Below are 13,580 nucleotides of genomic sequence, written 5' to 3' on the forward strand. Positions count from 1 at the left end.
AACAAATAATTATGTTAAAGCAGGACAAATATTTCTGTTGAAACAGCTGAAAAATCTTCATTCCACCTCATATTGTTATGAAGTGGTTCAGAGATATCACAGTTACATAACTCCAGGTGCCAACCATCTCTCTAACTCCATGGTGTTATCCTTAATCCAGAAAAGTCGTGTACAAATAGCTTCAATGACAGAATCAGTAAGTTTACAACGGTACAGAACTTAGAAAGTGACAGCTCTTGCTTCTGCATACATATCTGTAGTCAAAACTAAAAAAAACTTGACGTGACTGTAATCATTCTACCACTGCAACAATGTGGCTTGAAATTTTAAGATTTTCTGAGAATGTGACGAAGACAAAGACAAAGACAATAAATACAAAAACAATAGGAAGATCTGTAACAGGTTTAGCAATTGGTACCTGAGTAAAACAAAGAAGTCGTCTATGTAATGGTTTATTACTAGTTACTTAAGCTGAATATTTACTGATTTTTATGCCTTGCAATACTATTTAAGTTTTCACATCTGTAGATATCTCATTAATAAATAAGCAATATCTCATCAGCTGAAACATGATAGCCAGCTAAAGAAACACATACAATTATATCTACCAGTAAAAAATTATCAACTCTCTATGCACTCCTTTTGTGTGCAACTAATTATGATGTTAGAAAATGCACATTATTCATACCTTTAGGGTATTGCTGTCTGCATGTAAATCAACATTGGGCCTACTATCTGTGCTGGCTCCATATTACTTACAATATTTTTATCATAACCAAATCGACAAAGGTAACAAACACAATTTAGCGTAACCTTCATTACACTACAACATCACTTTAAAATAATGACAAATAACAATAAGTCACCAATCTTTATCCTTAACAATGAGCACATTCTTTCCTGTTGGTAGCATTCTAGTGCACTTTCAAGTGCTGATGTTCATAATCTCTGACAAAATGTGGTTGAACAAAACAGAACAAATATGGATTACATGGAGTGATCAGATCAGAGGTGTAATGAACAAAAAAAAAAGAATGTGAAGTGATTGAGAGAAACTCTGAATTTCAAACACAGTGCAGATTATTAACTTGTCATTGACAAGGAGGCGAGCTAACACAAACAACACAGTAGGCTAATGTAGTGAAGTATGTTTATTTCAGGAATTTTTATATGACACTTAAATCCTTAGTACTTTAGCTGCAACCTTAAGAGTTTTAAACATTCACCCAAGTTGACATCATTCGTAATCAGGTGTTATTAACAGCAGGCGATAAAGTGGTGTTGTTTGTGGGTGGGACTCCGAGAGTCACAATATTAACCAGGCGGTTTAATTTATAACAAACTGCATAGTAACACAGGCATGTATCTCCATTTCACTCAATTAACTGAAATGAAAAGTCGAGAATACGTAACATGATTACCGTCAATGACACACAGTCGCGCTATAGATCAAATTGCGTGCCGAAAATGGGCTGATGAAGTGCTTATGTACTTTAACTAGTTGCGACTCACCATGTGCACATTTTTTTCCCCCCCATAGGATGCCCTATTAAATGTAAACGAGGTTTCTCACAATACACAGAAGGAACGTCCGTCCAGCGTATTATTGTAACAGTTTTTTTCTCAATATTTATTTTTCTCCTCTAAAACAGAGTTGTCGACTATTCTCCATCGGTACACACAAGAGATGTGTTATTAAAGAAATTGAGTTACTATCTTTCGTTGAGTGACTGGGTGAATCTTCATCCTTTATTCGCAGGAATATTCCTATATTAAGGATTTATGTACCTTCCTAATTTTATTAAAATAGGTGTCAAGCAACATGCATCATTTATAAGAGCTTAACACATGCACAAAGTAAATAAAAAGGTCAAAGCTTTATACAGCGGACGCATACTTATCTTTCTACACACCTTGCAGATTATGGCTTATCCTCATAAAACCAGTTCAGCTACTTTTAACATTTACCACTCACCGATTTCTTGTATGAAAGTGGAACAAATTAAATCATTTCCCTCGTCGCGTGAAGGGTAAGACAAAATAGAGGTCGAGTACCAACTTTTCTATACTACAGTGCATATATAAATCATAAAAATATTGGTTTTTACTTGTAAAACTAAACAGATTTACGATTTTCGTTATTATTGACGTACAGTTCTGTGCTGCTATCTACATGTTACCGAGTGAACCGAACATGCATATCCCTTCGCTCAGATCTCTGGAATACACTGCATGTGGTACTGTGTAGCAGTTCCTATTCGAAGCGCGCTGTTTGAATCAACTTCGTAACAAATTTGGAAGGTCATTGTACCAGCTCATATATTCAGAGTAAATTGAGCCACATATCAGGTAAGCCTAGTAAATTACTTAAAGCAATTATCTATATTAAAAAATAAGTAGTGTTTTTAATCCTTTTATTATAAATTTAAGTGCGACATTGACGTTAACTTGTAATATTGCACTTTTCGAGCAGAATAACTGTTTCTTGTATAAAATTGAATTCTTTCGTTTATTATAGAAAATGGGCTCTAATCAAATAGCTTCAGAAGAAATAGTTCAGAACAGTAACAGTCAAAAAGCAACATAAACTACCGACAATAAAACAGCTGCCCAAGTTTGCATACAAAAAATATCTACATCGATAGTTCGCAGACCATTATGAGGTACATGGCACAGGGTACATCTCATTGCAACATTTATCGGGCATGCTTTACAATCCACTCGCATATGGAACGCTCGAAAAATGATTGCTAAAATGCCCTTGTGCGCTCGATTGCTAAAATGCCCTTGTGCGCTCTGTAATTGACCTAATCATGACTTCTCAGTCTCTATTGGAGTAATATGTAGGGGACTACAACGTATTCATATTATTTTCACGTAATGAAGGAATAAATTAATGGATTAGTGAGCAAGGGTTCAATCTTCACTGTTAGTCCTATTTGTTATGACTCCCAAAAACTTGAGCAATATGTTAAGATAGAACACAAGAGTGCTTTCTAGTCAGTGCCCTTTGCAGACTGATTCCATTGTCTCAGTATCCAATCAATAAAGCAAGGTCAGCCAAAAACCTTACCTAAACCCAATCCTACACCTGATATCCCTACAGAAAGAAATACCCTTATATTTGTATTAATAGACTGGTCCATATCTGGTTTGTTAATACCATATCATATTCAAAGGGTACAAAATTTTTTGTTGTTTAGTCAAGTGCACAGTTTTATGTTTTTGACCATTTAAAGCGTCAGTGTGTCAATCTTTGCAACTCTTTAATATATTATCAAGATCCAATGGAACAGTTGTCCATTTTTTTTATTTCAGAGAGAATTTCACTATAGGCAACCGCATAATCTGCAAAAATGTCTGAAGTTACTATTAATACTGCCTGCCAAATCATTAATATACAACATTTACAGCAACACATTTCACTAATATACATCTCAAGTTAGTCCTACATATGTCAGTGACTCTTCACCTAATTAGCTGATGCTCTATAAACCATAAATAAGTATTCAAGTTAGCAGTGTAGTGAAGCCAGGAAGGATGACTACAATACAACAATCTGTACTTACCTGTTCTTTCCACAAAATAGATTAACAAAAACTAACAATAGTCATAAGTACATGGCAATTAAAATATATAACAAATTGTCTGAATATGCCACAAGCATGCTACTCAAAGTATTTAAGGAAAAGTTACACAACTTCTTGTTAACTAACCCATTCTGTCCATTAGAAGAATTTTTAGAAATATCCAATATCAACTTAAATATGTGAAAATGTATATTAGAAAATGAATAGGTTAAGTGAGCTGACAAAGTCTACAGCATGTAATGAATAAAGAATCCAAATCTGACTGAGAACAAAAAACATCATAGCAGACCTAGATGTTGCATGACAGTGCTCTTATCACCAGTGTAACAGGCACACATGATATGAGATGCAATGAAGCCAATATTTGTATACGAGGTTTGGCCAATTTTCTAGAATGAAGCAATTTGAAAAACACTATTGTTTTTACCATGCCACATCAGTGAGACTAGTATACAACTCGTGTTACCAGAGAGATAAAAAACAAATGTGAGAATTAAATCAATTTGCTCAGGTTATGAAAAACATCAGTTTCTAGAAAGAAGTAAATTATATAAAAGCCTGTACACCAAACATGAATTACATTTGAACTGTGAGGGTAAGAGTTTTTTGTGTTAAAAATTAAGCAAAATAACTACAACACTTACAAATTGTGAATGAACCTGGGTGCAAGACCAAAGAGATTTGGAGCTTTAAGTTAAATAAGTACAAAATTGTGGATGACTGTTGTAGAAAGATGGTAGTGCAGACATTTATCTCAGAAACAACATAAAATGTGAAAACACTGAATGGGCTGACAAACTCACCATGGAGGTGCCCTTTGAATCAGCAACAATAAAATAAAGCTAGGTAAAAACAGCTTAATAATCATTGGCCTGCATAGATCACCAACCAGTGATGTAGATGAATTCTTCTGTAATTTAGAGGAACTTCTGTATAAACTCTTAACAAACAGCAACCAGATTATAATAATGAGAACAATGAACACAGAGCCGCTAAGCTACAATGTAAATCATGAGGTATTTTGACTTGTTACAGTGCTGTAACCATAGCCATATAAATTTGCCACCAACCAGAATAAAAACTGATTCACAGACTTTGACTAACTATGCTGTTACAAATTGAAATGGGGAAGGATTCAAGGTGAGAACTACTGAAAAATATTTCTCAGCTCATACTGACAATGGCTTACTCACATACAAAAGAAAAATTAACTGAAATAAGCTATAGGAGGACTTTTCACATAGACTAGCAGATGATATTAATGAAAAGTAGGGTCACTTCTATGAAATATTTAATCAGAGTTTTAATTGGGTACATCTAACGGCAAAAGCACTAAGGAAAGCAGACTATACAGAGAATCTTAAAATTCTCCTAAAATTGACAAATTAAAAGTAAATATGAAACCAGGGACACTATATAGCACTAATTGCTAACGAAGTATATAAGGAAATCATAAAGACTCTAAAACCACATTATTATACAGAACAGATAAGCCAATCATGTAATATTTGTAAAACATCCTGGAATATAGTAAATTGTGAATGTTAAGAGAGAGCATATCCAAATTGCAGTAATACATCACTAGGAAGTGTGTGAGCCAAACACAGTATGTGAGGCTGTCATAGATCATTTTACTAAGGCATACAAAGAAGAAATCTGTGACTCAACATCATCAATAAACTTGGCTAAAAAGAGCAATTCATTTACTGTCAGGAGTGTAACAGAGTGTGAAGTACTGAAAATAATCTCAAAAATTAAAGTAAAATCATCTGGGATGGCATATCATTTATATTACTTGAAGGATGCAGAAATGAATTAATGAAACTACAACACCTTCTCTTTAATGCATTGCTAGTTAAGATCAAAAGAAAACCATATTTTAATGCATTTTAAAGAGAATGGAATAGGCAAACAGCAAAAGTAATAAACAGTGCAATTCCCGCTCATTATAGACAAGTAGTTGAAATATCAGCAACCAGTGTTTGCTGTGAAAATATTCTGTTTGAATTTAGGGAACAGAGATTAGACAATTTGAGTAGACTAAAAACATTACTAAAGGGAGGAAACTGGAGGGAAATATATTCAATACATAGAGAAGAGGTGGAAATACTTTTTCTCAACGTTAGTCTACCACATAAATATTGCTTGCCCCATTGTCTCCAGAATTCCAAATGAGAGAAATAGTAAGAGATGGATCACGACTGATGTAAAATCAAGGGATGATCTAAAGATGGCATTTGAAAACAATGCTACAGCTAGCATCAACACTTATAGAAATATTAAGAGAGCCCATGGTAGAATAATAAGAGAAACTAAATATAGTTTTTACCAAAATGAAATTTCAGCCTCCCACACAAATGGGCACAGGAAAAGGTCTGATAGGGAGGATAATAGTAACATATTTTAGAGAAAGGTGAAAAGCTTTGTAGGGGTCCAAATGTCGTTGACAGTATTGTTGGTAGGTTGGTTGGTTCGTTGATTGATTTGGGGTATAAGACTAAATAGCAAGGTCATCAGTCCCATCGGATTAGGCAAGGAAGTCGGCCATGCCCTTTCAAAGGAGTCATCCTGGCATTTGCCTGAAATGGTGCAGGGAAATTGCGGAAAACCTAAATCAGGATGGCCAGACAAGGGTCTGAACCATCGTCCTCCCAAATGTGAGTCCAGTGTGCTAACCACTGCGCCACCTCACTCGGTGGCAGTATTGTTAATCAATATTATGTTGAAATAGTGGAGAAACTCATAAAAGAAAACAATACCTCCCAAGTATTAGGAAATATGAGTGATAACCATAAAGAAGACATGCCAACCTGCCGGAATGCCACATGTTGATATTCCTACCTGGAGTTTCCTTGTTTGAAATATGAATAATGTATTTAATAACACAGAATATACTTTTCTGCTGCCAACAAGTAACCCAGGGACAGCAAAGCCAAAAAAGACAGGTCTCGATGGAATAGCAAGTTGTTTAGTAAGTACTGTGCTCAGTGGTTAGTGGGACTACTGACTGATCTGACTAACTCAGCTTTGGAAAAATGAGAGATTCCTAAATGTCTGACAAAGAGCAAGGCTATGCTCATTCATAAGGATTGCAATAAGAAGAATCCTGCCAACTATAGGCCAATTACTGCTGCACCTATTTTATCCAGAATGGTGGAAACAGTCTTGAAAGATAGAATATTACATTTTATAGAAAAGAATAACATAATCAATGAGGCACAACCTGGTTTTAGAAAATGTAGGTCTACCACCACAGCCACAGTGAAGTTCGTAGCCAGTGTAATTGGAGCAATAATTGAACAAAGTAAGTCTGTGAATTTTACCCTGACCTCTCAAAGGCATTTTAATGTATATGTCACAGCAGGCTAATACACAAAATAAGCTATTATAGTATCAGGGGAAAGGTACCTGACATCATAAAATCATTTATAGAAAACAGATAGCAGTGTGTAGAAGTAAAGCATAAGACAAAAGGCGCTAATGTAAATATGCACTCTAATTTTTAGTTAGTAAAGTTTGGTGTACCTCAGGAATCAGTTCTGGGACCCTTTCTTTTCATTCTAGATGTAAACTGTATGATATAAGCTATTGTTGAAAACGTAGTAATTTTCACAGATGACATTTCACTCACAGTAAAAAGTGACTCAGTAGAAGAAATGGGATAAAGTGCCACTGCCCCCAGGGGGTCCACAACTCTTTTGTGGATATGTGTGTGGTGAGCACGGGACCCCGAGCTCATGCAGCTCTCTTTCCTTTCTGGGCTGCATGCCTTCCCTTTCCACATTCTTCCCTTTCCCTGATCCTTCTCCCCCCGTCCCCCTTTCCCTTCCCCTTCTCCCTCTCCCTCTATTTGGGAATATGTTTTACGCCTATGTCCAGAGATGGATGCTTGTGAATGAATGAAGTGGTTTCTCTTATTTTATCTCTATGATGTAAAGTATCTGTCTTCACTTTGTCCTCTTTCCTTGATTCTTCTCTTTACCTTCTTCTCTGCTGTGATGTTTGAGAATTCTCTTCTTTCCTTTTCTTTGTTCCCCCCATTTTCTTTCTTTCCTCCCTGTGTGTGTCTAAAGGCCGATCCATGCATTCCCGCACATAGCTGGTGATTGGGTAACACATAATTCCCTGCCCCGGGTAGACAAGTAGGACACATATATACCCCCTGGTGAAGATCAGGCCAAGTGAAGGGAGATTACCTGAGCTGGTACCTTCAAAATGTGCCAATTGGTCCCTCCATCTGTTTCTTTGGTGGAGTGACCTGAGATGTGGACAATCACCCATGGTGGGAGTACCCTCATAGAGAGCCCCCACTAGGAAGGAGTGTGCCATTGGAGATGCCGGGGGGATACTTTCGGAATGGTTTCTTCTACTTCTACAAAAAATGTTTCAAATGGCTCTGAGCACCATAGGACTTAACTTCTGAGGTCATCGGTCCCTCTACTTCTACAACTTCTATCTACAAGAAAAAGCTAGGTGAGTCTCAGCCACAGAAAATTCTTCCATCAGTGCCAAAGTTCCTAGTTGTTTCTCAGTCTGATGAAGGTCAAGACTTCTCAACAGTCAACCCTTTCATTATTTAGAAAGGTGTCGACACAATTGTAGGTCCTATAAAGTCTTGTTCCAGGTTACAAAATGGCACCTAGTTGTTAGAAGTAGACAGTGCCCTCCAAGCACAAAAATTGCTTCAAACTACACTGCTGCACACCTTCCCTGTCCGGGTGGAATCACACTGTACTTTAAACTTATTGTGCAGTGTGATTTACACAAGTCACTTGATGGATTATCAAATGAGGACATTCAAAATTACCTGTCTGAGCAGGGAGTAATGGCCATCCATCAAGTAATGAAAAGGGTTTAAAAGGGATTGGTACCAACCTGCACTCTCTTCTTGACGTTTGACAGAGTTCAACGTCCATCAAACATCAGAGCGGGATATGAGATCATTTCAGTTCATCCTTACATCCCCAACCCTAAGTGTTGCTATCAGTGTGAGAGGTTTAATCATAACAGCCAGTCATGTTCCAATACGGCCAAACGCGTTAGCTGTTGCAGGGATGTCAATGAGGATGATTGTTCACCCCCATCCCCTCTTTGCATTAACTGTATGGGTGACCACACTGCTTCTGCTAGAGATTGCCCTAGTTTAGAAGATTTATTCAGGAAATCCGAGTGAAGGAAAAGGTCTCTAACTTTGCTGCTCGTAAGTTATCTGCCAGTAGAAAGCCCACTGTGCACCCAAGGGGTAAATATAGTACTGTCCTCACCTCTCCTTGACTTACTAAGGAGGTAGCCATGCAGACATGCGATCTCACCTTTAGCGCCACAGTCGTTGGATTGGCCAGCCCAAAGATCACCCGTTCCATTTCCCCACTACCACCCCCTCACTCTTAAGGACCTCTTGCGAGTCTGGGGGTTAGAATAGGCCTGAGGTGTTCCTGCCTGTCGTAAGAGGCAACTAAAAGGAGTCTCATACATTTCGGCCTGTATGCGATGGTCCCCTGTAGGGTTTGACCTCATTTTTCCAAATTTTCTGCAGAGCGAGCCAACTGGGGAAGGGCACCTTACATGGTGCATTGTGTCCATCATGCGCTGAGACATATCACATCCTTCATCGACGTGGATCTGCACTTCTGCGCACTCTCCAACTGTTGGGCAAGGTCATCCACCTGGGTGCTTATTTTTCCATCAACTGTGCAGTAGTGTTTTCTACGCTAACGATGATAATGGACTTGTTTGCTTGGTTGCACCTAATATCCAGCGCAGTAACTGGTCACTGGTCCATTGTGGTGGGGCCACCGTGTACCCTGTTGGTTGTAGCCCCCTGACCACACAGGGATCACTCTGCGGATACCTGCGCCTTTAACTCCCCACGTATGCCAATGAGTAGATGCCTGTCACCCTGGGGCATCGGGACACCCAGCAATGGCTATCCTGCCAGGTGACCTTTGCTGCAGCTGGGTGGTGCCTGTGAGGAGGGCTCCTGTTCGGAATGGGTGGCACCAGGGTGGATGACACGCGATGAAGCATTGTACATCATCTCTTGCTGGTGGTCAAACACCAGCAGTCTCTAAGCATTCATGGGCCCAATTCAACACACACAGGTACAACCCCAAATTGTTCCCTCCCTGGCCACACCATGGACCATCAAGCTAAGGATGGCAGTGGCTCTTATTCGTCCCGGTACCTTGTATGTTTGAGAGCTGATGGGGAATCTTTCATGACGATGAAGCCTCAGTTTTTTGTTGAGCATTTAGAGGACAAGTTTGGGGAGGTGGAAGGCCTGTCCAAAATGAGATCTGGATCAGTCCTGATCAAAACAGCATCCTATGTCCAGTCATGGGCATTACTTTCTTGTGACAAGCTGAGGGATGTTTCTGTAATCATCACATCCCATAAGAGCTTAAATATGGTCCAGGGTATCATATTTCACAGGGACCTTCTTTCGCAGACTGATGATAAGCTGCGCGCCAATTTAGAGTGGCGAGGTGTACATTTTGGTCAGCATGTCCATCAGGGTCTGAGGGATAATCAGGTTGCCAACAGTGCCTTCATCTTGGCCTTCAAATTACCCGAGAAGGTCAAGGTGATGGTCTACTGCTGTGATGTAAAGCCCTATATCCCTCCCCCAACGCAGTGCTTTAAATTCTGGGAGTTCGGCCATGTGTCTTCCTGCTGTACTTCCAGCTTCAAATGTCAACATTTCAGATGCCCCTCACATCCCAATACTCCATGTGCCCCACCTCCCATCTGTGTCAAGTGCGAAGAGCACCATTCGCCTTGGTCACTTGAATGCAGGATTCTCTAGAAAGAAAGGAAAATCATGGAGTACAAGACCCTGGACTCACTGACCTACCCTGAGGCTAAGAGGAAATTTGAATGTCTACATCCTGAACGTATGACATTGTCTTACGCCGCCGCTACAACAGTTCTAGCCCCATCAGCTCTGCCAACCTCAGTCACCTCTCAGAGCTGAAGGACTCCACCTGCCCTCTTGATGGTGGGAGGGCACTTTACTATCTGCTGCAGCTGCACCACATACTTCGGGAGCAACACCCCCGAAACCATCGCGGATATCAGTCCCCACTTCTGCGCCGGAGAAGCCTAAGTCTTCTTTGGCTCCTATTGCTAGGAAGGGGTCCCTTGGGTCACTCACTTCCCTGGTTTCTGCTAGTGGGAAAGATGACACCTGCCAGTGGCTCAAGCTGTCAAAAGCAGCTGGTCGTAAGGCTTCATGCTCGTCCTCAGTACTGGAGATTGAATCTGTGAAGTCCTCCTAGACAGGGAAATCCAAGGAGCAGTGAGAGAAATCCAAAAAGAAGATCCCCAAGTCTAAAAGAATTGTGGTGGCACCCACACCACCACTACCTACAAGCTCTGTGTCTGCAGATGAGGTGGAGATTCTGGCGTCTGCTGAGGACCTAGATCTTGCCGGACCCTCAGACACAATGGATATAGCCCGTTCAGGAAATAAGTTGGTGGCAGCAGGTGACCCTGAGGCATAGTCTGCCTCATTGAGTATTTCATCCCTTCCCAGTCTCACAATCATGTCATCCTCCAGTGGAATTGTGGTGGTTTTCTCCACCACCCGGCTGAGCTACGGCAACTGTTAAGCTTTACACCTGCTTTCTGCATTGCCCTCCAGGAAACCTGGTTCCCAGCAATGCGGACCCCTGACCTCCGCTGCTATCAGGGATATTCCAGGAACTGTAGTGACTATAATTGAGTGTTAGGTGGAGTTTGCGTTTATGTCCTAAACTCAGTCTATAGTGAAACTGTGCCCCTTCAAATCCCTCTTGAAGCTGTGGCTGTCAGAATAAGGACAACACAGGAAATAACCATCTGCAATGTATATCTTCCTACAGATGGTGCAGTACCCCTGAATGTATTAGCTGCACTGATTGATCAACTCCCTAAATCTTTCCTACTTTTGGGAGATTTTAATGCCCATAAGCCCTTGCGGTGAGATACTGTGCTTACTGGCCGAGGCAAAGATGTCGAAACTTTATTGTCTCAGTTCGATCTACGCCTCTTAAAAACTGGGGTTGCCACACATTTCAGTGTGGCTCGAGGTAGTTACCTTGGCCATTGATTTATCAATATGCAGCCCAGGACTTCTCCCATCTAGCCACTGGAGATCACATGACGACCTGTGTGGTAGTGAAATGTCACTGCTCTGTCATCAGGCTCATGTACGCCTGCCCAGATAGACTTTAAACAAGGTGGACTGGGAAACTTACACATCTGCTGTCACCGATGAATCTCCCCCACACGGCAACATCGATGTGATGGTTGAGCAGATGACTACAGCAATCTTTTCTGTGGCAGGAAACACGATCACTCGCTCTTTAGGGCGCCCCGGCAAAAGTCAGTCCCTTGGTGGTCACCGGAATTTGCTGAAGCAATTGAGCAGCATCAGCAAGCTCTACAGTGGCATAAGCAGCGCCCTTCCCTGGAGCATCTCATAGCCTTTAAATGGCTCCGTGCCCACATTCGCCAACTTATCAAATGACGGAAGAGTGTTGGGAGAGATACGTCTCAACCATTGGGTGACATATGTCACCTTCCCAAGTCTGGGCAAGGATCAAACATGTTTTCTGGTACCAGACCGCAACAGGTGTTCCCAGTGTTAACATAAATGATGTGTTATCTACCGATGCAGTCACGATTGCCCAGCACTTTGCTGAGCAATATGCTCAAGCCTCTGTGTCAGAGAATCACCCCATAGCCTTCCGCACTTTCAAACAGTGGCTGGAAGGGAAAGTCCTCTCGTTCACTCCACCCCACAGTGAACCCTATAATGCCCCATTTAGGGAGTGGGAGCTCCTCAGTGCACTTGCACATTGCCCCGACACACCTCCTCGGCCAGATCAGATCCACAGTCAGATGATTAAACATCTCTCATCTGACTACAAGCGACATCTCCCCATCATCTTCAACCAGATCTGGTGCGATGGCGTCTTTCTATCACAATGGCAGGAGAGCACCATAATTCTGGTGCTCAAACCCAGTAAAAACCCACTTGATGTGGATAGGTATTGGCCCATCAGCCTCACCAACGTTGTTTGTAAGCTGCTGGAATGTATGGTGTGTCAGCAGTTGTGTTAAATCCTGGAGTCACAGGGCCTACTGGCTCCATGTCAGGGCGGCTTCCTCCAGGGTTGCTTTACCACTAATAATCTTGTGATCTTTTCCAGACGCCAACACCTGGTTTCCGCCTTTTTTTATTTACAAAAAGTATATGACACGGCCTGGCGACATCATACCCTTGTCACATTATACAGTTGGGGTCTCTGAGGCCCGCTCCCAATTTTTATTCAAAATCTCCTGTTGCTTCATACTTTCCATGTCCAAGTTGGTGCCTTCCATAGTTCCCCCCATATTCAGGAGAATGGGCTCCTGCAGGGCTCTGTATTGAGTGTATCTCTATTTTTAGTGGACATTAATGGTCTAACAGCAGCTGTAGGGCTGTCCGTTTCACCTTCTCTGTATGTAGACGACTTCTGAATTTTGTACTGCTCCACCAGTACTGGTGTTGCTGAGCAGCGCCTACAGGGCCAATCCACAAGGCACAGTAATGCGCGCTAGCCCACAGTTTCCAGTTTTCGGCCGCAAAGTCACCTGTTATGTGCTTCTGTTGGTGTCATACCGTTCCTCCGGAACCAGAACTTTACCTTAAAGACGATTACTCACTGTAGTGGAGACATATTGATTCTTAGGACTGATTTTCGATGCCTGATTGATTTGGCTTCCTCACCTTTGTCAGCTTAAGTGGAAGTGCTGGCAGTGCCTCAATGCCCACCACTGCCTGAGCAACACCGACAAGGGTGCAGATCGCTCTACACTGCTGCAGCTCTACAGAGCCCTTGTTCAATCCCACCTTAACTATGGGAGTGTGGTTTATGGTTTTCTCCCAGTAAGACTGTGTAAATTTTTGGCATCATACAGAGTTTTATCTGCCTTGCTTACATCTAAGTGCTATTGACTTACATT

The 13,580-nt window shown here is 41.1% G+C and overlaps 1 protein-coding gene and 1 long non-coding RNA gene across 9 annotated transcripts in view; one reads left to right on the plus strand and one right to left on the minus strand.

The window, feature by feature from the left end:
• Positions 1 to 2,189, minus strand: part of LOC124606181 (protein abrupt-like) — a 260,199-nt gene extending 258,010 nt beyond the window's left edge. For 6 of the 8 annotated variants that reach the window (XR_006978697.1, XM_047138198.1, XM_047138173.1 and 3 more), the window contains exon 1: positions 1,976 to 2,147. The gene's annotated coding sequence lies outside the window, so the exon portion shown is untranslated. The other 2 variants (XM_047138165.1, XM_047138158.1) reach the window with 2 other exon arrangements.
• LOC124606233 overlaps positions 1,927 to 13,580 on the plus strand; it is a 36,551-nt gene continuing 24,897 nt past the window's right edge. The window contains exons 1-2 of the long non-coding RNA XR_006978698.1: positions 1,927 to 2,030; positions 2,156 to 2,349. This is a non-coding gene — a long non-coding RNA (uncharacterized LOC124606233). The remainder of the gene's footprint in view (positions 2,031 to 2,155; positions 2,350 to 13,580) is intronic.

This window comes from Schistocerca americana, chromosome 1 (genome assembly GCF_021461395.2).
Source record: "Schistocerca americana isolate TAMUIC-IGC-003095 chromosome 1, iqSchAmer2.1, whole genome shotgun sequence".
NCBI classification, from domain to species: Eukaryota; Metazoa; Arthropoda; class Insecta; order Orthoptera; family Acrididae; genus Schistocerca; species Schistocerca americana.